General features: G+C 42.6%; 1 protein-coding gene, 1 long non-coding RNA gene and 1 pseudogene across 6 annotated transcripts in view; 1 reads left to right on the top strand and 2 right to left on the bottom strand.

The window, feature by feature from the left end:
• Positions 1 to 5620: 5620 nt before the first annotated feature.
• Positions 5621 to 6135, bottom strand: LOC131761602 (interferon alpha-21-like; annotated as a pseudogene).
• A 1259-nt stretch (positions 6136 to 7394) lies between these two features.
• Positions 7395 to 25602, top strand: part of LOC131761608 (uncharacterized) — a 29497-nt gene continuing 11289 nt past the window's right edge. Inside the window, exons 1-7 of the long non-coding RNA XR_010841959.1 lie at positions 7395 to 7500; positions 9238 to 10242; positions 11416 to 11573; positions 13134 to 13230; positions 16770 to 16878; positions 17427 to 17581; positions 17765 to 23211. This is a non-coding gene — a long non-coding RNA (uncharacterized lncRNA). The remainder of the gene's footprint in view (positions 7501 to 9237; positions 10243 to 11415; positions 11574 to 13133; positions 13231 to 16769; positions 16879 to 17426; positions 17582 to 17764; positions 23212 to 25602) is intronic.
• Positions 14712 to 25602, bottom strand: part of KLHL9 (kelch like family member 9) — a 30053-nt gene continuing 19162 nt past the window's right edge. For 2 of the 5 annotated variants that reach the window (XM_067041420.1, XM_067041421.1), the window contains 4 exons: positions 24580 to 24624; positions 23087 to 23176; positions 19896 to 20041; positions 17569 to 17835 (listed from right to left, as the gene is read on the bottom strand). The gene's annotated coding sequence lies outside the window, so the exon portion shown is untranslated. Of the gene's footprint in view, positions 14935 to 17568; positions 17836 to 19895; positions 20042 to 23086; positions 23177 to 24579; positions 24625 to 25602 lie in introns of those variants that run through there. The other 3 variants (XM_067041417.1, XM_067041419.1, XM_067041418.1) reach the window with 3 other exon arrangements.

Raw genomic sequence — 25602 nt, 5'->3', positions numbered from 1 at the left:
GTAGTATAGTCATTATCACAATATTGATTCTTCCAAACCAAGAACATGGTATCAATACATATCCCCATCTGTTTGTTTGTGTCATCTTTATTTATTTATTTATTTTTGGCTGCATTGGGTCTTTGTTGCTGCACACGGGCTTTCTGTAGTTGTGGCAAGCAGGGGCTACTCTTCAGTGCATTGTGCAGGCTTCTCATTGCGGTGGCTTCTCTCACTGCACAGCACGGGCTCTAGGCACATGGGCTTCAGTAGTTGTGGCATGTGGGCTCAGTAGTTGTGGTGCATAGGCTTAGTGGCTCCACGGCATGTGGGATCTTCCCAGACCAGGGCTCGAACCCATGTCCCCTGCATTGGTAGGCAGATTCTTAAGCAGTGCACCACCAGGGAAGTCATGTTTGTGTCATCTTTGATTTCTTTCATCAGTGTCTTATAGTTTTCTGAGTACAAATCTTCTGCCTCCTTAGGTAGGTTTATTCCTAGGTGTTTTATTGTTTTTGATCTGAAGGTAAATGGGATTGTTTTCTTGATTTCTCTTTCTGATCTTTCATTGTTAGTGTATAGGAATGCAAGAGATTTCTGTGTATTAAGTTTGTATTCTGCAACTTTACCAAATTCATTGCTGAGCTCTAGTAGTTTTCTAGTAGCATCTTTAGGATTTTCTCTGTATAGTATCATGTCATCTGCAAACAGTGACAGTTTTACTTCTTTTCCAATTTGGATTCCTTTTATTTCTTTTTCTTCTCTGATTGCTGTGGCTAGGACTTCCAAGGTTTTGTTGAATAATAGTGCTGTGAGTGGACATCCTTGTCGTGTTCCTGATCTTAGAGGAAATGCTTTCAGTTTTTCACCATTGAGAATGATGTTTGCTGTGGGTTTGTTGTATATGGTCTTTATTATGTTGAGGCAGGTTCCTTCTATGCCCACTTTCTGGAGAGTTTTCTTCATAAATGGGTGTTGAATTTTGTAAAAAGATTTTTCTGTATCTATTGAGATGATCATATGGTTTTTATTCTTCAGTTTGTTGATGTGGTGTATCACACTGATTGATAAGCTATTGAATTTTAATTTAACTTTACAACTAAGTTTTCAGAGTGACTTTTAATTACTATATTTACTTATATAAGCAGGAATGTAGCAAAGTACATATTCAAATAAAATTTATAAACTTTATAGTACTACCAAGGTATAGATATACTTAAAAATCATTCAAAACTGCTCAAAATCATTGAAATTTTTAATAGTTTATTTTAAAATAGTTGCAAATGAAGCAACTGACAAAGGATTAATCTCCAAAATTTATAAGCAACTCATGCAGCTCAATAACAAAAAAACAAACAATCCAATCCAAAAATGGGCAGAAGAACTAAATAGACATTTCTCCAAAGAAGATATACAGATTGCCAACAAACACATGAAAGAATGCTCAACATCATTAATCATTAGAGAAATGCAAATCAAAACTACAATGAGATATCATCTCACAGCAGTCAGATTGGCCATCATCAAAAACTCTAGAAACAATAAATGCTGGAGAGGGTGTGGAGAAAAGGGAACCCTCTTGCACTGCTGGTGGGAATGTAAATTAATACAGCCACTATGGAGAACGGTATGGGGGTTCCTTAAAAAACTAAAAATAGAACTACCATACGACCCAGCAATCCCACTACTCCGCATATACCCTGAGAAAACCATAATTCAAAACCAGTCATGTACCAAAATGTTCATTGCAGCTCTATTTACGATAGCCAGGACATGGAAGCAACCTCAGTGTCCATCAACAGATGAATGGATAAAGAAGATGTGGCACATATATACAATGGAATATTACTCAGCCATAAAAAGAAATGAAACTGAGTTATTTGTAATGAGGTGGATAGACCTGGAGTCTGTCATACAGAGTGAAGTAAGTCAGAAGGAGAAAAACAAATACCGTGTGCTAAAACATATATATGGACTCTAAGAAAAAAAAAATGTCATGAAGAGATTAGTGGTAGGACGGGAATAAAACACAGACCTACTAGAGCATGGACTTGAGGATATGGGGAGGGGGAAGGGTAAGCTGTGAGGAAGTGAAAGAGTGGCAGGGACATATATACACTACCAAATGTAAATTAGATAGCTAGTGGGAAGCTGCCGCATAGCACAGGAAGTTCACCTCTGTGCTTTGTGTCCACCTAGAGGGGTGGGATAGGGAGGGTGGAAGGGAGGGTGCCGCAAGAGGGAAGAGATATGGGAACATATGTATATGTATAACTGATTCACTTTATTGTAAAGGGAAAACTAACACATTATTGTAAAACAGTTATACTCCAATAAAGATGTTTAAAAAAATTTTCTTAATATTTATTTTTATGTACTTAGCTTTTAATTTTGCTTCATATCATAATTTTTTTCAGAAAATAATTTTTAATTTCACTGCTGCTAGATACTCATCTAGATATTGTAAACATTTTTTCTGTTAAGCACTTGCCATAATTATGGATGTGTTGAACAACTTCAGTAGAATTAAATGATAAAATATAACCTTTTTTGTATTTAATATACAAATACAATTTTCTATTTGTATTTAATTCCCATAGCTCAAATCATACTGAGACTCAAACATAAGCAACATCCATAAGACAGCCAGTGGGAGCTCAGAAGTAAGTAAAGGCCACCTCTCACAATATTACTTTGAGATCAAGCAAATGATGGAGAGAAAGTCCTCCAATGAGCCCTCAAGTCACCATAGTGTGGAGCACTGATCGTGTATGCAGTTTGTTTATCCTCCGTGAACTCAGTGCCAACGCTTCTTGTATGTATGATACACAAGAAAACCCAAAGACAAAAATGAATACTAAGGAATAAGATTTTGTTGTATAGGGTTAAGCTTTGGAGTGCCACAGCATTGTAATAGCAAAATTTGTCATACTCCTAAAAACTAATGTTTGCACCCATGGAAGCAGTTATCATACTTTTTATTTTGCAGTGGAAGTTATGTTGCTTCAGCCCTCTACATTCCCATCTTCAAACAATAGGTATGTAACCATCTTTGGCAAATCAGCTCTGTAGTAACTGGACTCTGTCTTATTCTCTGTGGTATCATCGGCACCAGGCCCAGTGTAATCACTCAACAAGTAATTTTAACTAAAGCAATTTCTTAGATTTTCTCCTCCTACTGGAAGGCATTTTCAAATGACCAAGCTATATTGCTTCATCAGGGCCATATTTGCTGGGATTATAATCGAAATGGCTAATATTTCCACTCTTCCCTTACTGGTATCAGTCATGCCTACTGAGTTTATTGCTAAAACCACTAAGATTATGTTTCCTTTAAGGTGCATATGGCTCTGGGGATTCAAGTTGCAGCACAATTTTCAGCCTTTGCCTGGCATTGTGTTAAACTCCTGAGGATGGCCTCATCTCTAATTTGCCCTCTACTAGGTTATAATAGAAAAGAACTAGCCTGGTGTCTTATACAGAGCCACCTATGTGAACTCAAGACTCTCCCTGAATCTCACAGCTCACAGTAACCAGACACATATTACTCCTTAGTGGATCTTCATTGATGTGGCAATTACTACATTTCTCCTGAGAATCTTTGGAAACTCTTCACAAAGAATGATGAATGAGTTGTTGCATCCTGTATCTTCGTTCTGTTCCATGGGAGAGTGGGCTCCTTTCAGTCTGATTTCCAAAATTTCCAAAATTATTACCAAAATTTGGTAATAATTAAAGCATGACTTCAGGTCCAAAACCATGAGTTTGGATTCTGAGTCCTCGCTCTGCTCTTTTTCCCTGCTAACCTGCCCTTTCATCTTTATTTACTCAGCATGAATATATTCTTATTTCTAAATGACAGGCGTGTAGCCTTTAAAGAGCTTTATGTTCTTAAGGTTTGGTACCCCACAAGATTCATTAAAGTCCTAATCCTCAAGGTGATGGTGTTAGGTGGTGGGTCCTATGGGAGGTGATTAGGTCATGAGGATGGAGGCCTCACAATTGGAATTAGTGTGTTTTTAAAAGAGGTCTCAGATAAATCCCCCAGTCTCTGCCAAGGAGAAGTGGACAGTGTGTGACCTGGAAGCAGGTTTTCAGCAGAACTGGACTACACTGACACCCAGATCTTGGATTTCCAGACTCTGGAACTGTGAGTAATTTCTGCTCTTTATAAACTACCCAGTCTATGCTATTTTGTTGAAGATGCCCGAATAGTAAGACATGTCCTGACCTGTTGTATCCTCAGAATACCTTCCAGGAGTGTGTAAAATACCTAAAGGGAGAGACACCATCTTACCCAACCCCGTTTCCTAGACAGCTAGTCCAGTCCCTATCATTTCAGGAACTCAATCATATATTTGATAGATATATTTGATAGATATGATGTGAGAGGACAATAATCTACAGATACTTTATAATTCTTTGTGGTTCTACAAGGGAAGTTACAATGGAATATTGTGTGAGGTATTTTTTAAAAGACTTTGCAGCACTATCTTCTTCAAGTTCGCATTTTCAGTATTTAGAAGATAGGGATGAGAATCACGGGCCTGGACATAAATGGAAGACCCACTCTCCACTTTTAGTTCAGTCATCCTCAAGGACTTGCAAGGAGCTACGTGGCCCTACTTTTCTTGTCTCCCTCAGGCAAAAAGGAAACAACTTGTGTCTACACTTGTGGATATTTTCCTTGTTAGTCTGTGCCTTTGGGAATCAACTTGAATGCTTCTTTCAAAGAGTCAATCACGCTGTGAACTCTAATGAGTGACATCCATGTCATCATACCTAAGTTGAAATTGTGGAATCAGACCCCAAGTCAAATTTTTTTTATAATGTGAGTGTAAGCAAGAACATTGTTTTGGTTTCTTTTCTTTAGAATGTCATTAGTACCAATAGTATAAAAATGAAAAGTAGTCTTATTCATTGAACTTATCTCCTCTTCCATTAGTCACCCAATAATTTTCCAAATTTTTTGCAGTTAGAGTCCCATGATAATAAATTCAGCTCAACAAATGTGAGCAGAGGTGATATTGCCCTATACTGTCTTGGCCCTTGAAAGCATCCCATGTAATCCCCATACTCTTTCCTTTATCACTGAGTGGAATAGACTCAAACACCACAAATCGGAAATCACACGTTGAATAGAGCAACGCCACACAATGGAGGGCATCCATGTCCCTACATCACTGTTTAGCGGAAGCCAACTAGAAAATTCATCTGATTAGGAATGCCTGCGTTTTTCTCTTAAGGATGGAAAGATAAATTTCTATTATGACCCAATTACTGACATCTTTCTGTTTCTCTGTTACAGCAGCTAGCATGAAATTAACTGACAGATGTCTTGAACAGCATACTATGCTAACAACCTTTCCATTTAAAAATAAACGTCATAGTTGGGAATCCAAATACCCTCCAAGAAGTTAAACAGATTTTAGAAACACGTTGTAAAATTACTTGTTTAAGAAAATGGATTGTGTTCTTCTTTGTAAATATATTTTTGTAAACTCGTGATACTTCAGATATTTTTCAGCATGTGCAGAAATATGAGTGGACATACCTTTAGAGGACTAAACAAACAATAATCATTTGATTAGAAGTGTCACAGGTGTACCTTCTTTATTTGTTGACAGTAATTGGAGAATTATTACATGAGGGAAAGGAACACTTTAATTTCTCCTCTGATAACCTCTCAGGCACAGGGACTATATTCCTTTTCCTTCAGATAGAGATGGATTTTTTGGAAATATTTCGGGACAACAATTCCCAAATATGGACAATCCAGATTGTCATTTTCCACTTGCTTATGCAGTAGTTCCAAGGTGTGATCAAGGCTAGAGAGTAGTTTATGGAGTAGGATGTTGTTCCAAGCAGCTTGGCTTTCCTTCGTGTTGAAGAAGTTACCATCTGCTGGAGTATCAGATGGTGGTAGCCGGTGCCTTGAGTCGTCAGGATTTCTGTGATATTCGCTCTTTTCCAAGGAAATTTGAAGTCGGTTTTGTCCTCTAGGCATGACTGAAACGGGATCTTCTTCACCTGTCTCAAAAATATGAAGAGTTCCCTGTTCTGTAGGCTATGGATCCAAGGCAAGTTCCAGCCATGAGGGCAAGCAGGGATGGAGCAGAGTATCACCCCTGCGGCTAGCAAATAGATCTGGGCCATTGAGAATTTCAGTGATTCACCAGGTGGCCGCGAGGGGGCGCGCGGGCACCACTAAACAATTAGCGGGAAGGTTCCTTCCCTGGAACCCGGGACAGCGCGCTTATCTAGGCTGCGTCGAGAGGGCGCCGGATGTCTTTTGATCGGTTCGGCCAGGGAAACGCTGACTTCTGAGAGTTTGAAGTTTCCGCGGTTTGGGCAGCGCGAGAGAAAGTGAGTTGCATCCTCACGGAGCAGTTTTATACTGATTTAATAGTGCGAAAAAAACTTTTGTCTTCGCGATGCTGAGTTCTCAAGTGGGAGCCTTGTCGCGGCCGCACCAGCGACATTTTTGTCTGGTTGGAAGCTGGAACCTTGCATTTTGGGGCTTTCCCCTGAGTTTTGTGCTTTATTTTAGCACAGAAACTTGAGCGAGGCCATTTTTGGGAAAGAAGCCGTTTTCTGAGGGGTTTGAAGCTGGGAAGCGAGTTGGGGCCGAGTTTACAGTTTCGGGCTCGTTTCTGGCGCTGTGTTGCGACGGCTCAGAGAAAGGGGAACGCGGCGGCGATGGGACGCCCGGACGGGGTGGGGACGCCATGGGGGTGAGTCGGAGCGCGGCTACCACGGGGGCCGAGGACGCGGGAGCTGAGCGCCCTTGTAGATGCTCTTGGACTTCATGGTGTCTTTCAAGGGTACAGCGTTAAAGTGGGGGAGGAAGTACTGAATAACTGAAAAGTAGGAACATTAAAAAAACCACAGCATTTTATTTCTTTTTTTTTTCCGGTACGCGGGCCTCTCACCGCTGTGGCCTCTCCCACCGCGGAGCACAGGCTCCGAACGCGCAGGCCCAGCGGCCATGGCTCACGGGCACAGCTGCTCCGCGTTATGTGGGATCCTCCCGGACCGGGTCACGAACCCCCGTCACCTGCATCGGCAGGCGGACTCTCAACCACTGCGCCACCAGGGAAGCCCTATTTTTTATATTTTCAAATTAAATTGATATTGCTTGATTTAAATTAAATATTTTAGAATTTTTTATATTTTAAAATATTTTCTGAAAATATTTAAATATTGAAGGTAGGATATTAAAATATATGGGTATTAAAACAGCATTTTGTTAAACTATAGTTTATTTATACTAAAACAAGACTTTAATATAATTTTACTTTCTTAGCTTTAATGGAAGCAAACCCATTAATATTTTCAAGACTACTTTACTTGTTTGAGAGAACTGCAGTGTTTGACAATTTATTGTGACTCTGTGACAGTCTTAAATAATTTTTATTTAACTTGAGTTTCTGAAACACCTTTCTCAGGACTCCAGCTTGACTGTAGTGTAGAAAGAAGCGTTATTAGTGAACTGTACAAGCAGTTGGGGACATTTACCAGGTATGATCTTCTCATATTCTTTGGTAAGAATTTTATAGACTAAACAGAAATTACCCAAATTTCACTGGCAGCGTGAAGCTTTCCTCTGTAAGACTGTCAGCATCATCCAAATGCAGGGTCATTTTTGTCTTTATTTAAAATTTTGATATTTTCTTTAGTATGTATGTTGTGGCATTTTCATTTTTATATATTGCCTTAAAATATTATTTATCTTGATCACTTAGATTTGGTGCCTTCTTACATTCCATGCTTGAGGGAAGCCCTCCCTTTCTTTACCCAAATAGTCAGGAGATAGCTTTCGAAGTAATGTTGTGATCTTCCATAGCTAAAAATATAGTAATGTCCCATTTCTCATCACCCTCTGCCCCATCTACATTTTATAACCCATTTCCTGGTGCCCATAACATTTAAAAACACCTTTGTCTAAAAATAATATCACCAGAGGTGGTCTGAGACTGAGGACGAGGGAAGGGACTGTTTATCTCATTTATACTATTCACAGAGCAGCCATTTTTCCTCGATGCTGGTTTTCTGCAAATATTTCAAGTACTGTAGCATTTCTCTTCTTAATGTACCAGGCACTGCTCTAAGCCTGGAAACTTGGGCTTTGCTCCTTCGCAGTCCAGAAGGCAACCCCTCTCCTGCAGTTTGCATTTGGGGCCTCAACACGCAAACCCCTGACAGTGTTAAGGAAGCAGCAGTCAAAGCTTCTCTTGGCGGGGCTGATCATGGACTCTACAAGTTACTATATGTCACATTAATGCTAAAGGCAGCTATGTTCACTAAATTCAGATTCTCAGACTATAATTTGCAAACTTCATTTAATCTTTACAGTTCCCTGTGTGACAACTACTTGAGTTGTCTCTTTTTTTTTTTTTTTTTTTTTTTTTTGTGGTACGCGGGCCTGTCACTGTTGTGGCCTCTCCCGCTGCAGAGCACAGGTTCCAGACACGCAGGCTCAGCGGCCATGGCTCACGGGCCCAGCCGGTCCGCGGCATGTGGGATCTTCCCGGACCGGGGCACGAACCCGTGTCCCCTGCATCGGCAGGCGGACTCTCAACCACTGCGCCACCAGGGAAGCCTGAGTTGTCTCAGTTTTTTAGAAGAGAAAATCAAAGTCTGATGTCATGTAAACTCAGGAGCCCCAGAGTTTGTCAGAGTGGAGCTTTCTGCTGCTCCCAGGCCCTCCTCTTCAGCAGCTCTGAGCACTGTTCCTCAGCTGCACTGAGCACGTAGTGCTTCCCTCATCCTAATTCAGCCTCTGAAGTCTGTCCTCCCTGCTCCCTGGAGGGCACTTACCATCCCTGCCTTACTTTTCTGGAATCCACATTGCCAAGCGCATTGTTACATACATATATATATGGTGAGCACACTTTTGGTGACAGAAGGAAGAGAATGGTATGAATTAGCCCTTGGTGTTAACATTTATGCCACTCTTATCCATAGACTATGTCTGGAAACATGAGCTATGACTCCTATAAAGTCATGTGGAAGAATTCAAATCTAATGTCTTAGCCCCTTAAAGGGGAAATGGAGAGAGGTGAGGCTAGTTGTATTTTGGTGCATTACAAAGCATGAATATAGAGTAAAATATCAAATCTCTAAGTACGCTTATTAGAATTTAAAAAGAGACAGATTGAGACTCAGATTTTTATTTCAACCTTGGGTCTCATTTGGATGAATACATCCTATTGGATTGATACTCTGTCATTTTCCATGAGTTTGTTTTATTTCCAGTGTAATAAGCAAAAGCACTGAAGCTGAGACATTATCTGTTGCCCATAAATGGAAGAGGAATTGCAAAAATGTGGACACAACACTGGGATAAGTAGAGAAATGACAATCCTGACCTATTTAAGAATCTCATTTGCAGGCAGGTACTCAGAGCAGCTGGGTCAAGGCTCCCACAGCCAGACACCTGCATCACCAGGCTCACCGGGGCCTGTCACCCTCCTCACTGGTGACACCCAGGATGATGTTCTCCAGCCCGGTCTGCACCCTGAGCTGTGACCAGCCCCAAACCATGGCCGGCCAAAGCAGGAGATTCTCACAAGTTCTGCACCTAATGGAAGAATCTTTCTTGTTTTCCTGCCTGAAGGACAAGAAGGTTTTCAGGTTCCTCCAGGAGCAGCCAGTTCCAAATAACTCAGGCCACCTCTTTCTCTATGCGGTAATCTAGCAGATCTTCAACTTTTTCAGCAAAAAGGGATGATAATCCTCATTGGACTGATCAGCAGCTAGAATTTTTTGAGACCTGTTTGGTGCAGAAAATGGAAATGGAAGGTTTCTGAGCAATGAGGACTCCAGCTAGACTTTGAAGAACTCCTTCCAAAGTACCAGGATCAGGGAATTTCCTGGTGGTCCAGTGGTTTGGACTGGGCGCCTTCACTGCTGTGACTCGGATTCTGTCCCTGATCCCACAAGCCTCTGGACGTGGCCAAACAAAACAAAAACAAAAAAGACCAAAAAAACCCCCAAAATAAACACAAAGTACTCGGGTCGATCTGAGAAGGAAAGTACACAACAGCTGTGCCTGGGACATTGTCATACTGGAAGTTAAGACGTGAAAATCAATAAATGCTTTCTTTGTATTAATAAGCTCATCAGAAAACTCAGGAAGTTGAAAAGGAGACTTAAGCTTCCACAGTATGTCTCATCTACAGTCCTCCCTCAGTACCCGAGGGGGAGAGGTTCCAGGACCTCCACGGATACCATGGATCTTCAAGTTCCTTATATAAGATGGTATAGTATTTGCATATAACCTACATACATCTCCCATATACTTTAAGTCACCTCTAGATCACTTATAATACCTAATACAATGTAAATGCTATAAATAGTTGCTGGCACATGGCAAATTCAAGCTTTGCTTTTTGGAACTTTCTGGAATTTTTTTTTTCAAATATTTTCAACCTGTAGTGGTTGAACCCATGTATATGGAGGGCTGACTGCACTTATTAGTGGCCTCAATCTTGTAAATATTTACTCAGTTCAAACACTTTTTTGTCTTCTTCCATTAAAAAAATATATTGAGTCATTTTGGCAGATTTTTATCAATAATAAGAAACTGTAGTTTTGAATAGAAAGAAATTTCATTTTAATTTGTAATAATTAGTATTATCTTATGATAATTGCTATATTTGCAAATTTTACTATTTATATTATAATATGGCAAGCTTTGCCTTTTGTTTTATTTTGCTTTGTGAGGGTAGTTTAATCTATATTTTAAGTGCTGAGTCTTACTTTTTTTTTTTTTTGGCCGCGCGCGGCACGTGGGATCTTAGTTCTCTGAGCAGGGATCAAACCCATGACCACTGCAGTGGAACCACAGTCTTAACTGCTGGACCACCAGGGAAGTCCACTGAATCTTACTTTTGCTTTTATTTATTTATTTTTTTATTGGAGTATAATTGTTTTACAATGTTGTGTTAGTTTCTGCTGTACAACGAAGTGAATCAGCTGTATGTCTACATATATCCCCTCCCTCTTGGACCTCCCACCCTCTCCCCCATCCTACCCATCTAGGCCATCACAGAGCACTGAGCTGAGCTCCCTGTGCTGTACCGCAGGTTCCCACTAGCTAGCTATTTTACACATTGTAGTGTATATACATCAATCCTAATCACCCAATTTATCCCACCCTTCCATTCCCCCTCCACCATGTCCACACATCTGTTCTGTATGTCTACGTCTCTATTCCTGCCCTGCAAATAGGTTCACCTGTACCATTTTTCTAGATTCCACATATATGCATTAATATACGATCTTTGTTTTTCTCTTTCTGGCTTACTTCACTCTTTTGCTTTTAAAGAGGTGCAAGGTTTAAGATGCCCTTAAACCTTCAGTCACCCTTAAAATCCAAAAGATACATAAATAGTTTCGTTAATTCTGTTTATGTTTTTGCCGATATTCCAGTAAGAACTGAAAGGAAACGCCATTTTTTGATGCCATTTCTTTCCTGGAAACTTGAACTTGCCACCATGGGAAACCACTACTTCAACCAGCAAACATGGAATCGCCACACAGAGCCTATATCTTCTCATTTTTCACTTCTGGATCAAAATGTCACACAGGTGCTTCACATTGGCAAAGTCTTATTCAAGTGCCTGCATTCTGTCTGCAAAGAAGGCTAGAAATTTGCATTGGGTCTCCTACATTAGTAAATTAGTGTTCTATTCATGCATAATAACCTAAAAATTTAGTGGCGTTAACCACTAGTCTATTACCTAACAGTGTTTATGAATCAAGAATTTGAGAGTGCTTTCCATGGGCTCAGGATCTCTCATGAGGTGGCGGTCAAGATGTCAGCTGGCCTGCAGTCAACTGAAGGCTTGACTTGGGTTGGAGGATCTGCTTCTAACATGGGTCATTCACATGACCACTGGCAGGAAGCCTCAGTTCCTCATCACAGTCACCTGAGCCCCTCCACTAAGCTCTGTGATGTGTCCTCATAACAGCTGGCTTCTACCAAAGTGAGTGATGAAAACTAGAAGTGGAGAAGGCAGTAAATTGTTCTATGACATAGTCTTATAAGTTACACACCATCACTTCAACCTGTGTTGTGTATTCATTAGAGGGAAGTTACTACATCAAGCACATAGTCAAGGGAAGGGACAGGAAAGAGTATGAGACAGTTTGTGAATATATTTTAAAACAACTGCAATGAAAGAAATAGGATTCATAAGGTAGGCATATCCCTTCATGTAGAAAGGCTGTTGTACAGATGATGGGTGGCCATGAGTATGATGTCAAAAGAACAATCTGTGATGATTTATTTGCTATGGGCTTTGAGGAAGTTGAGAACTCAATGATAATGTCCATGTCTCTATATTGGGCTGCAGAATGATTGGGGCCCATTCACACAAGGAACGTAGAAGGGCAAGAAAGTTTGAAAAATATGTATTCAATTTTGAACGTGTTAAGTGGAGATATTCTAGATATTCTAGCATGTAGAAATATGGATCTAATGTTTGGAGATAAGATTCTGGGGAAAGATGCATTTGGAGGTCACAATCATAGAGATGACGTTTGGAACTATTTGGGAGGTTGAGAGTGTATGTGCAGAGAGGATGAAGTGTGGGACTAGCACAGAATTTTGAGGAACACCAATTCCCTAAGATGAGAGGGAGTAGTCAGCAAAGGAAGGAGAGGAGGAAGAGCAGAAAAGCAGAGGATGGTGGTGACATAGAGACCAGATGAGCGTCAGACCTTAAGATGGAGGGTGTGGTCAGAAGTGTCAGATGCTTCTGAGATGTCACTCATAGCTGACTGGCTGATCTCTGACCTCAGTAAGTTGTTTATTGTAAACCTTGGCTGAGCGGTTTCAAGAGAACAAGGGAAGCTGAAGCCACGTTATAGTGAGTGGAGAAATTAGCTGCATGTGAAGAAATAGGGACAGATAATCCAGAGAACGCTGAAGAAGTTTGGGAGTGAACAGAATGACAGAAGCAAAATAATACTAACAAGTGGTCATAGGGCTGAGGAATAGTCATGTTTAGGATAAAATGAAAATTAAGCACATTTAATGTTGATCAAAACTAGCCAATAAAAAGAAAGATGTTGATACAGGAGAGAGGATGTAACTGATAAAGTATAAACATCTTATTAAAGTTCCCTCTGCTTTTCTATCAAAGGAATCATTCCGAAGAACTAAGCCTTCTGGAATTGTCCCTCTGGTGTCACAGAGGTTTTGCATCCTGAGGCAGTGCGCCAGGCTGAGGATTGGAATGGGTAAGAAGGACTTTATTTTACAAAGTGATGTAAAGTCTAAATGTGAGAATGGCGATGGGCCAAACTTCCATCTCTCTTCTCTGGCTGATCAGTTTCATCAAGGTTGTTTATCGATGCTGAGGATGTAAAAAATGTGTTCTTAAAATCTATGTGCTTGCATGCCCCTGGATAATAATCATGTACCCTCAGAGATACCAGTATCTAGGTTTGAACACTGATATATATATATATATATATTTATTTATTTATTTTGGCTGTGCTGGGTCTTAGTTGTGGTGCGGGGTCTTTGCTGCGACATGCGGGATCCTTTAGTTGCGGCATGTGGACTTCTTAGTAGTGGCATGTGGATTCTCAGTTGTGGCATGCATGCAGGATCTAGCTCCCCGATCAGGGATCAAACCCAGGCCCCCTGCATTGGGAGTGCAGAGTCTTACCCACTGGACCACAAGGGAAGTCCCTGAACACTGATATATTAATGGATACCAGTATTCAGTGGCTTCACTGGTCTTTACTTACTCACCTGGAATCTCTTTCCTTTGGAGCACAAACAAATAGAATCAAATTTGTGATTTTGGAAGAAATTGAGACCTTGTTTCCCCTCTAGAGGTCAGTCCAAAATAGTTTTTTAAAACAATTTTTATTCTTTATTTTTAAAAATATTTATATATTTATTTATTTATTTTGGCTGCACAGGGTCTTAGTTGTGGCATGTGGGATCTTCGTCGTGGCATGCGGGATCTTTTAGTTGTTGCATGCGGACTTCTTAGTTGTGGCATGGTATGCGGGATCTAGTTCCCTGACCAGGGATTGAACCCAGGCCCCCTGTATTGGGGGTGTGGAGTCTTACCCACTGGACCATCAGGGAAGTCCCACTTATTCTTTATTTTTTTAAAAAAAATTTGAAGGCCATTGAACCAATGGTACCCTAAGCATGGACTGGTCTAAGTATTTGCATCAACAATTCCTTTAATCAATAACCAGTCTTAATGAGGGCAGTGAAAATAACCACTTGCTGAACTTCGTGACCAGTGAGTCTGTGAAGTTCTGTATCTCAAGAGCCAAAATATTTTTCCTTAATCCCTGAGTTTTCCTGTCAACTTGTTAATGAAGTAAAAGACCCCACTTGATTCGAAGTTCTAAGTTATATATTATTTATTTTTCTGTTATCTTTGAAAAGGTCAGAAGGAAGATATTTCTTTTAAATGTAATCTGCTCGGACTTCCCTGGTGGCACAGTGAATAAGAGTGATACTCAAGAGTGATAGCACTTCTCATATGATGGCTCGGTCAGCAAGGCAGAAGCAGCATTACCTTTTATGACCAAGCCTCAGAAATCACAGTATCATTTTTACATATTGTAGATGTCACAAACCCATTCAGATTCAAGGAGAGAGGAATTAGACAATATATCTCTTATTGGAGGATTTTCAACATTCTAGAAAAATATGTGAAATGAGGGAAATGTTGTTGCTGCCATCTTTTAAAAATACAATCTGCTACAGTCCATAAAACGTCACATCCTTTCACATGTAAAATACATTCATCACTTCTCAAAACCTTCCAAAGTCTAATCTTATTATGGCAAAAATCCAGGTCCAGAGTTTCACCATCTCCATCAGATCAAGGTGTGGATGGAGTTCCTCAGGCACAATTCCTCCAGCACTGCTCCTTGAGTGCCATTCTTCTCAATGTGAAGCCCTGTAATCTAAATAGAGAGGTTATTTGTTCCTTTACTCCCAACATACAATGGTGAGGCAGGCATAAGATATTATAATAGTCCCATTCAAAATGGGGTAAAGCAGAAAGCACATAGCGGTCACCGGCTTATTGTAACTCGGCTATCTAGTAGGGCAGGTGGTGTCAATTTTCAGATTAGGGCTCAGTTCTAAGTCTCTGGGAGTTATTCTCCAAGGCTGATTTTTCTCCTTTCTGGCTTCTTGGCTCTGCCTTCTAAGTTATCCTTGCTTTCCCACAAGAAGTGCTTATGTTTTACATCGTGTAGAATTCTCATCCTGCTTCCTTTCTGGAAAAGTTTGGGGATCTGAAGCCCTCTTTATTGTGTATGCTATTACTTTCAGTCTAAACTGATACACTTACTGTAAACATTTACTGGGTTTGCTGTATATCCATTTATAATGAATGCCATTGGATAAGAGGCACACCCACAAATCTCTTCAGATATATACCCTTTTTCACTTTGGGCTACTCATGCGTCTCCAGTGAGACAGCAAGTTGGTGTTTTAGAGCCCTGTCACTTAATGGAGAGAATCTGTGATGCATTCCCTAGGATCCTCAGAAGGCCTTTTGTTTGTTTGAAAGACTCTGAGACACCACTTAGATCTTTCTGAAGTCTTAAAGGATTTTACACTCATACTCAATCTGATCTGATAAATAGGGCTTGTTTGTTTATTGTTGTAGACCTCCACTCACAATACAAACAAACATAATGTCCGCAGTACTATAGCTTTGAAACAAAATCTATCACCCAAAATAATAAATATCTCATCTCACAGATTCTGTGAGCCAGGGATTCCCACAGGGCACAGAAGGAGTGGCTTGTCTCTGTTTCACCATCTCTAGGGCCTCAGGAGCACACTCCACTGGGTGGCTGGGATTGACCTGGCATGTGGTAGGCACTTTCACTTGCCTGATGCTAATAAGTCTCAGCTGGGACCTCAGCTGGTACTTGGTACAGAAGCACCTCACAGTGACTCTCCTTGTGGTCTGGTTTTTCTGTGAGCGTGGTAGACTCAGCGTAGTTAACTTTTTAAAAGGGGCCTTGGGCTCAAAAGTGAGAGTGGCCCAGTAAGTGAGCTATTATGACCTAATTGAGGGCAGTTTTGTCCCTGAGGGGATGTTTGGCAATGTCTGCAGACATTTTCAGTTGTTACAACTGGTGATGAGGGCTGATACTGGCATCTAATGGATAGAGGCCTGGGATGGTGCTAAATACCCTACCGTACCCACAGGACAACAGCCACAACAAAGAATTATCTGGCCTCAAATGTGTGCACTGCCAAGCTTGATAAACCCTAACCTACCTTTGGAAGTCACAGAATATTATTTCCAGCAAATTTTTTTGTAAAAAATGAACACTCTGTATGGCTAGTCAATTCAAGATGGCTGTTCTCTTGCTCTTTGTGCATCCCGTGCTAGACCAGTCCCTGCTTCACTCACACCTCGCCCACACCAACATGCTTGCCCCCTGCCCCACCAAGTGATTGTTCTAAAGCTTAGGCCAAAACAGCTCGACCTGCTAGTTCATAAAAGGGAAATATCTGTGGTGGTGATGGTCATTAACCTGAGGGGTTGTGAGAGACCTGCCCCAGCTGCTGGTGTCCTTGGTAACTGATGAGCGAACCTGAGGTCAGTTCTCCCTAGAAATGGTAGTCTCCTGTGTCCCCGAGGAGTAGCAAACATGGTTATCAGATCCTGCCGGCCGACTGCTTTTCACGGCTGGGTGTTCTTTGAGGACCTTTTAATACAGACACATAAGACCCCTGTCCAGTAAACCACTGATGTCTCTGCTACCGTCTCTAGGCTCTTTCTTGGGTCTGGAGATTGGGCAGCTATAAGGCTTGCAGGCCTGCAGGATGCAGCTCAGCAGTTGGCGAGCCAGCCAAGAAGCCCAGAGGCCGAGGATACTCCGGTGAGTGCTGAGATGTAGGGAAATAATGATGGATAATGGGGAGGGGTGGGGGGATAATCCCAAGGTGGCCATCCACTAGCAAATGGGACCTGTGGCAGCTGTCTACCATGAGGCATGTCTTTCTCGATCCTTATACTGATAATATCCTGTTAACCTCAGAGGCTCTTTCCAGTTTAAAAATAGCAGCCCTGTGCTGTGGCCGATCTGACTGCCTGGGACTGGCTGGTGAAGGCAAAACGTGAGGACCTGGGTTTCCAATCAGATACTTTGGGAGTTATCTGTTTGGGTAATGGAGCGTACCCCCAACCCCAAACCCCTAAACAGTTAAAAGCCACAGGCTTTAGGGATATTAACTGAGGACAGGCTTGTGAATTGGGTGTGGCCACTTCCCCGGCAGGGTGTGGGTTGGGCCTGTGGCGATGGCAAAATACTAATAACCTGGCGCTTCTGGGCCCAGCTGTGGAAGGGGGCAGAGCCACGATGCAGTGCATTGGAATAACAGTTCTATGCAGTCTACAGTGTCTTACAACAGGTGGAATCTGTTACAGAAGGCCTCCATGATGCGTAGAGCAACACAAAAGACCACTCTTCAGGACCTAGAACAGCTGTGGGAGAGAAACAGGACTCCCATTGTTACCGGGCCCTTTCCAGATTCTTGGGCAGCAATACCATAGAAATGATACCACTTCCACAAGACTCTTAGGCAAGCAAAGATTTTTATTAAAAGAGAGAGCTTGTGCACAAGGGAGAAGGCTGGGGTGGGGGTGCAGAGGAAAAAAAGCAGCTTCCTGAGTGGAAGGGGCGAGTTGCTTTTATAACAAAAGGGTGGGTTTGTCTCATGGTCACTGACAATTTCCAGTAATCATCACACTTCTTCATTCAGCAGCAGGAGGCTCCATGGTGGCTCTCAGGAATAGGGAGTGCTTCTGGTAGGGGAAAGGAGTGCATGAAGAGTTTCTGCAAGAGAGCCCCGGAACAGGTAAGGTTGAAATTTGCAGTTGAGCTTCTTTCCTTGTGGCAACTAGATATACTCGTTAATGTAACAGAGAGAATCTTTTATTCCTGGGAGGCTGTTGCCCCCCTCTCTGATCCCACCCCCAGGACTCAGGACCCCTTGGCCTTTGTTCTCTAGCTTGCAAGGCCTGTTTTGCCCAAGACCGTTGTCTGGTCTTTTTTTCAAAATGGCTGTACTCTTTCTTGTCTTCCTTTCTCACCATAGACATCGAGAGCGACCAAGGAATCCCACTTTCTTGGCCATGCAGTTCAGGGATGGTCTGGTAAAGATAAGTGCTGGTGTTTCCACCTGCCTTACAGCCCTGCTGCTGCCTTGCTAATTGAAAGGCTCCAGTATTTGGCACCGGCTGTGGGGACTGAGGGTGGACAGGCAGTATGGTACTGCAGGCCAGGACAGAAACCATAGGTAGGGGTGGTGTTATCTCAGAATGCTGTTAAGGCTTGTATTTTGCTTACTGGTCACGACCTCCCTGTATTGTACTGCTAGACTTCCTCGCTAGCCTGAGGGCAGGGAATCAGCTTGTGGACTGGGCCACCATGGTGGCCAGGCTGCAAAATGAATCTGATGGCTGGGTGTGCAGCGAGATGCCATGGGAAATCCACCTAGCTCATGCCGCCATAGGGGGGCAACTGAAGACTCTTGCCTTCTTCCTGCCCTGTGTGCCAAGGGCCTAGCTTACTCTTGACACTTCTTAGCTGCTGTTGTGCATATTGCATTTGTGGTATCTGGTTGCGGTGCGCTGCTAAGGACCTGACCCTGGGGGTGTCTTGGAAGAGGGGTGGATGGAGATTTTAAGGGTCGTGCAGTGTGTGTAGGGCTGGGGGGTGTGGTCAGGACACTCAGGATAGCTGTTCTCTTGCTCTTCGTGCACGCCGTGCTAGACCGGCCCCCACTTCCCTCACACCCCACGCCCACTAGCGTGCTCGCCCCTAGCCCGCCGAGTGATTGTTCTAATGCTTAGGCCAAAACGGCTCCACCTGCTAGCTCATAAAAGGGAAATATCAGTATCTGCTCTGATGTTGGTCATTAACCTGAGGGGTTGTGATGGAAGGGCCCCTGCTACTGGTTTCCTTGGTAACTGATGAGCCAATCTGATGAAAATTCCCTGTATAATAGTAGCTTCCTCCCTCAAATAAGTAAGATTGCTGCCACGTCTTGCTTGCTGTCCACGGGTGTCGCTGCATGACCTTTTTCTTAAGATTCCCTGTCCAGTAAGCCATTGATGTTTCGGCTGCCTCTGGGCTCTTCCTTAGGTCTTCAGGCTGGACAGCCACGGGGCTTGGAGCCCTTCGGGGTGCAGCCCAATACAAGCCTTCCCATATTTAAAGAGGGATGAAGTAGATCAACCTCAAGTTGGTGAGAAATGGCATAGTTTTCAAGGCACGCATGGGGTGGGAGACAGCATTGTTGCTGTCCTTGGAAGATAAAATCTGCCAGAGTCTCACTGTTTCTCTTGCTGTGTGGTTTTAAGTTGTGTGTTCTGCTCTTAGAGCGAAGACTATGAAATGTGTTTTTATCTTCCAGGAAGTCTTCAAAATCAGTGCTTTTTTGATAATCTTATTTCAAGGGACTTGGGTACAAGATGTGTTCACATTGCTTTTTATTTTTTTATTTACTTTTTTTTATGCTTTGATGGCAGTATCTTTTTTTAACATCTTTATTGGAGTATAATTGCTTTACAATGTTGTGTTAGTTTCTGCTGTATAACAAAGTGAATCAGCTATACATATACATATGTCCCCTTATCCCCTCCCTCTTGCGTCTTCCTCCCGCCCTCCCTATCCCACCCCTCTAGGTGGTCACAACACTGCTGAGTTTTTAATGTACAATATGTCTGCACTATAGCTATGAGAATATTATGGACAGACCTAAATCTCTGGACCTTTTTTCTTGTCACATTATTTGAAGGAAACAGATTTTCTCAAATCTTTCAGATATTTTTTGGACAGTTAAAAGCATTACTTATATGCATAAAGTAAAAGGGGGCATGTTCCATACTCACCCTCCAAAAAAATTAGCACCAAATTCTCTTCTCGCTGACCACTAACAGCACAGATGGAAGACTCTGCTAGTTCTCTCTGGATGCTCTCATATGACTTTCTTTCCTGGAGTTGTAATGAAGCCCAGCTAGACGTCTCAGGAACAGCTCTATAGTTAAACCAAGTCATGTTTCCTAACTTTTGCAGCAAGTGCGAGTACTCACCATGAAGAACCGTGATGAGGCTCGGTAGGAAGGAGGGGTAAGGGGATTTGTACACGGTTTGCGCTTGGGTTACCTGATTCTAAGGAACTCAGGGAAGAGGGTATCAGCTCAGGATTAAAATGTTTGAGCTCATGTGAACTAGTGTTTTTTCTAGAGGTTCTAGGAACACAGTGGAGCTTGGGTAGTCCTTGCTGCTTGCTTTTTAAAATTAATTTATTTATTTATTTTTGGCTGTGTTGGGTCTTCGTTTCTGTGTGAGGGCTTTTTCTAATTGCAGCGAGTGGGGACCACTCTTCATCGCGGTGCACAGGCCTCTCACTGTCATGGCCTCTCTTGTTGTGGAGCACAGGCTCCAGACACGCAGGCTCAGTGGTTGTGGCTCACAGGCCTAGTTGCTCCGCGGCATGTGGGATCTTCCCAGACCAGGGCTCGAACCTGTGTCCCCTGCATTGGCAGGCAGATTCTCAACCACTGCACCACCAGGGAAGCCCCTTGCTGCTTTCTTACAGTCACTCTAAAGCTGAGAGGGTTGTGTTGTTGGCCACATTTCTTTAGAAATGTTAGGAAGATCACCTTGTGTTCCCCAATGCAAGGGAACTAAGGAGAATCCCATTCCTGTTCTTCTTTGGAAAATATAATGCCAGGATAAATGAGGAATGCAGCATATGAAAACCCACTGTATGAAGCTTTGCGTCTGGTTTGGGAATCAGGTTGCTGCTCTGTTGTATCAAAGTGACCACATGGTTCAGATCCTTTAAGATGATGATTAGAGATGTATCAGAAATAGATAATAGTCTATGATGTGAGAGAACAGTGTTTCTTAGCATTATATTCTGGGTATTAATAAAAGCCATTTTTATAGGTCAATGGGTAGGAGAAGAGAACTGTCGAGACTGTGGTAGAGGTAAGGTCTGGGGTGTAAAGTCATTCTTACAGGATGGACAAAGGCTATTAAGAGTTAAATTGTAGTAGTGCTGAGACTTTTCTTTTGACTATGCTCTTCTGAAAGCCAGCAGTGGAATGGTGAGACAGTAAAGGATACTAGAGAAAAATTAACCACTCTTTCTATGCAGGGATGGAGCACTGGATTGGCAGGTTATGCATTCTTCTTGTGCCTGATACCACCATCTGCAGTCATCTGCACATCTCTCCAAATAGAATGGTATTGGTCCAGCAACATCACTGATGTTGCTGGACCAGGGAAGTGAGATTATAGACAGGAGAATAATCATTTTTAATGATTTTTTAACAAAACATCCAGCTAGTAACTTGACTGTAGTTTGAGACTGGTTAGTAGCAGTAACGAGATGACCCCAGTTCTACCATTGTCCTGAACGAAGTCCCCTTGCGGCTCCTGCCACTTAGGTCATTCTCAAAGTTATAATCCTGATCGCTACCTAGATCTTGAAAGGCCTTCTCTACTGTGCCCCAATAGATACTCCACATAGGCAGGTTGTCCACTGGGAGCTTTGACCAGCTGCACACGCCCAGCAGGATATGTAAAAACCTGTTTCTGGACACTGAGTTTGGGGGCTAAGTAGAGGCATCTCCTTGAGCTTGGTCTGCACACAGAAGTATTCCCAAATGATAGCCAGGAACCTGTTGCACATGGCTGGTAAGTGCACTATGAGGTAAGTGGTAAGGGTGAATGAGAAATGCAGATATGAAAACTGGAGAAGTAAACTAAGTGGACAATGTAAGTGGAATCCATAACCCACTCCCCTTACAGGATGAAGTAGGAAAAGTTGAGGGCACAGGTTAGCTCATTAATGGTGAGTCAGCCTGGAAAGTTAGAAAACCCTCTTTCCCCATTCTCTGGGTTTAAGTGATGCCTTTGAATGTGTCGGTATACATAGGATACATAGAAGGTTTGTGAAATCTGTGTTATCTGGAGAAGGATGGAGGGATTAATAACCAAACACTTTGCCTAGTATGAAGAAATGAGTTGTTTTTATGGATCACTAATTCCTGGCTGGAATGTGTTGGCTTCTAAGTGATAAACTATCCTTCCCAACTAAGATAAAAGTTCAGTCAGTAGAAATTAGACTTGCCCTCCATTCATACATAATAGACTGCTGATGGGCTCTTAGGTGAAACGAGGCAAAGAATGATAAACCTCTACCTCTATAGTCAGAGTCTTCTAGAAGATGGACCAGTAAAGAGCTAGAATACTGCATGAACTTAAAATTGGGAAAGGGCTGTATACACAATGAAACATCTGAGCTCAGGTAATAGACCTTAACTGCCATCAGCAGCTTTATATTCATCTTGTTCTAATACTGTATTAAATAGAACAGAAGGAACAAGGAAGGTTATATCTAGAAAAGAACTATTGGCATAAGTGCATTCTTGACAGGCTTCTGGAGGCACAATTAAGAGGTCACCTGTTTTCAATCATATCCATCCTGGGAGAAAGAATACTCAGTATGAGAATATTCTGCTCTGAGACAATGTTTTGGAGATAGAGGAAATGGGTAGTTCCCTAGCCAAGAAATAGGCTTTCTTGGAGCCCAGGGATGGTACTAAATAGAATTTGGATCAGCTGGTCCAACATCCACTCTGTATCACACATGTGTGCTTATGTATGTGTTGTTATCTGGGATGGATGAAAGCTTTGTGGGTAGAGCAGTGATCTGACCCTAGCATCTGCATGGGCAAATCAATATAAAAGCTCTTAGACTATTATAAGTTCATCAAGTTTACTTATACCCAGATATTTGCACATTAAATTCTTCCTGCCACTGAAAAGATGTACTCTGTGTGATACTTTGTAAGCTGAAGCTCTTCAGTTTACAGTCAATTAAAAACACCACATAGTAGTGGGTGTGAATGCTTAGAATCCAGGTGAAATGTTGCAGATTTTTTATAAAACTCAAATTATATGAATTTATCAATAAGATAAAGGTCAAAGCAATTTAAATCTGTGTTTTTGTGTTGTATCAAAGATACTCTTTGGCCAAGATGGTGGAGTAGAAAGACCCTGAGCTTACCTCCTCTCATGAGCACACCAAAATCACAAGTACTTGCAGAACAACCATCAATGAAAAAGTCCAGAACCAACCAGAAGAGATCTTCTACAACTGAAGACATAAAAAAGGAACCATGATGAGAACAGGTAGGAGGGGCAGACTTAGATATAACCATGTCCCATACCCCCCGGGATGGGAGACCCACAAACTGGAGAAGAGTTGTATTGCAGAGGTTCTCTCCTAGGAGTAACTTCTGAGCCCCACGTTGGGCTCCCCTGCCAGGGGGTCCTGCACCAAGAAGTTGAGCCCCCAGAGCATTTGGCTTTGAAGGTCAGTGGGGCTTTATTTCCCCTAGTCCTTTGGGACTCACAACATTGACTCCCCTTTTAAAGGGCACAGAATCTCCCTGCAATGGGACCCAGGATAAAGCAGTGAATTGACAGAAGCCTGGGCCAGACCTACCTGCTGGTCCTGGAGAGTCTGAGAGAGGTGGCGGGAGGGTGCGGGGGGCTGCAGCTCACCCTGGGGACATGGGCACTGGCAGCAGCCATACTTGGGAGCTCTCTCTACCACGTGGACACCGGTACAGGCAAGCACTGTTGTGGGATCCTCTCTCTAGCTCATTAGTGCCAAGACCTGACCCCACCCAACAGCTTGTAGATGCTAGTGCTGGGACACCCCAGGCCAAGCAACTTACTGGGTGGGAACACAGACAGGCTGTATAAGGACCTCCTAAGACCACAGAGGCCTCTAGACATGGCTCCACCCACCAGTGGGCAAGCACTGGAGCTCTAGACCAGCCTTACCCATTACGAGGCAGACACCAGATTCAAAACCAGTCCTGCAGCCAGTGGACCCAGCCTATCCACAGCTAGCTACACCCTGCCCTGGGACAAGCTGGTCCCCAGCCTTGCCCACTAGCAGGCCAAAACAAGCTTAGGGACACCGTGGACCCTGTACCCAACTGTGTCAGGAACCACCTCCCCCAACCCCCACTGGTGATCTGAGACCAGCTGTGGGATCCCTGGGCCCTGCAGCCAGACTCCAGGACCTGGCTCTGCCTGCCAGTAGTCCAGCACTAACCTTGGGGCATGGGCAAGCAACAGCCCCAGAGTCTTCTGGACCTTGGCTCCGCCTACCAGTGAGCCAGCCCTGCACTAGCCCTGTGGCCCCCTGGGGTCTTGCAGTCAGCTGCCCAGTGACAAGGCCCCACTAACCAGCAGCTGGCAGCCTTTGCACCAGGCAGGGCCTGGCAACCAACCACACTGGGGGCTAACCAAGCCTACCAGACCTCCCACATAGTCAGCCCACTACAACAGAAAGACCCACACAATCCTCAATGGGGGAATGCCTAGAGCATATAGAATGGGAAATGAGATGGGAATGCACTGCTGGGATGCATAAGACATCTCCTACAGAAGGCCACTTCTCCAAGGTCGGGAAACAGACAAAATGAGGTTGCCGAGTAACATGTTCCAGACAAAGGAAGAATGAAGTGGAGATACACAACTTACCTGAGGAAGAATTCAGGGTAATGATGGTACAGATGATCAAAGAACCTGGGAGAAGAATGGAGGCACAGAGAGAGAAGTTAGAAGTTTTTAACAGAGTTAGAAAATATACAGAACAACCAAACAGATATGAAGAATACAATTACTGAAATGAAAAATATATAGGAAGCAATCAACAGCAGACTAAGTGACAGAAATGAATCAGTGAGATGGAAGACAGAGTCATGTAAATCACTGCCGCTGAACAGAAAGAATGAAAAGAAATAAGGACAGTTACATATACCTCTGGGACTACAATAAGGACACTAATATTTGCATTATAGGGGTCCTAGAATGAGAAGAAAGAGGGTGAAAGGAGCTGAGAACATATTTGAAGACATAATACTTGAAAACTTCCCTAACCTGGGAAAGGAAACAGTCACCCAAGTCCAGGAAGCACAGGGTCCCATAGAGGATTAACCCCAAGAGGAACACACCAAGACACATTGTAATTAAAATGAGAAAAATTAAAGAGACTATTAAAAGCAGCAAGAGAAAAGCAACAAACATACAAGGGAATCCCCATAAGACTATCAAGTGATTTTTCGGCAGAAACTGTAAGCCAGAAGGGAGTGGCACAATATATTTAAAATTATGAAAGGGAAAAACCTCCAGCCAAGAATACTATCTAGCAAGGCTCTCCTTCATATTTGGTGGCAATATCAAAAGCTTCATGGACAGGCAAAAGGTAAAAGAGTACAGCACCACCAAACCAGCTTTACAAATGATAAAGGAACTTTTCTAGGCAAAAAAAAAAAAGCCACAACTAGAAACAAAATTATGAAATGAAAAGCTCACCAGTAAAGGCAAACACACATTAAAGGTAGGAAATCATCCAAGCACAAAGCTAGTAGGAAGGTTAAAAGATAAAAATAATCAAATCATCTATATCCACAAAAAGCAGTTAGGGGATACACAAAACAGTTATATGTAAAACATATCAAAACCAGTAATTGTGAGGGGAGGAAAGAACAATGCATTTGAAAT

The sequence above is a fragment of the Kogia breviceps genome, chromosome 8 (genome assembly GCF_026419965.1).
Source record: "Kogia breviceps isolate mKogBre1 chromosome 8, mKogBre1 haplotype 1, whole genome shotgun sequence".
In the NCBI taxonomy this organism is placed as follows: Eukaryota; Metazoa; Chordata; class Mammalia; order Artiodactyla; family Physeteridae; genus Kogia; species Kogia breviceps.
Note: the sequence above shows the minus strand (reverse complement) of the source record. Positions and strands in the feature narration are given on the sequence as shown.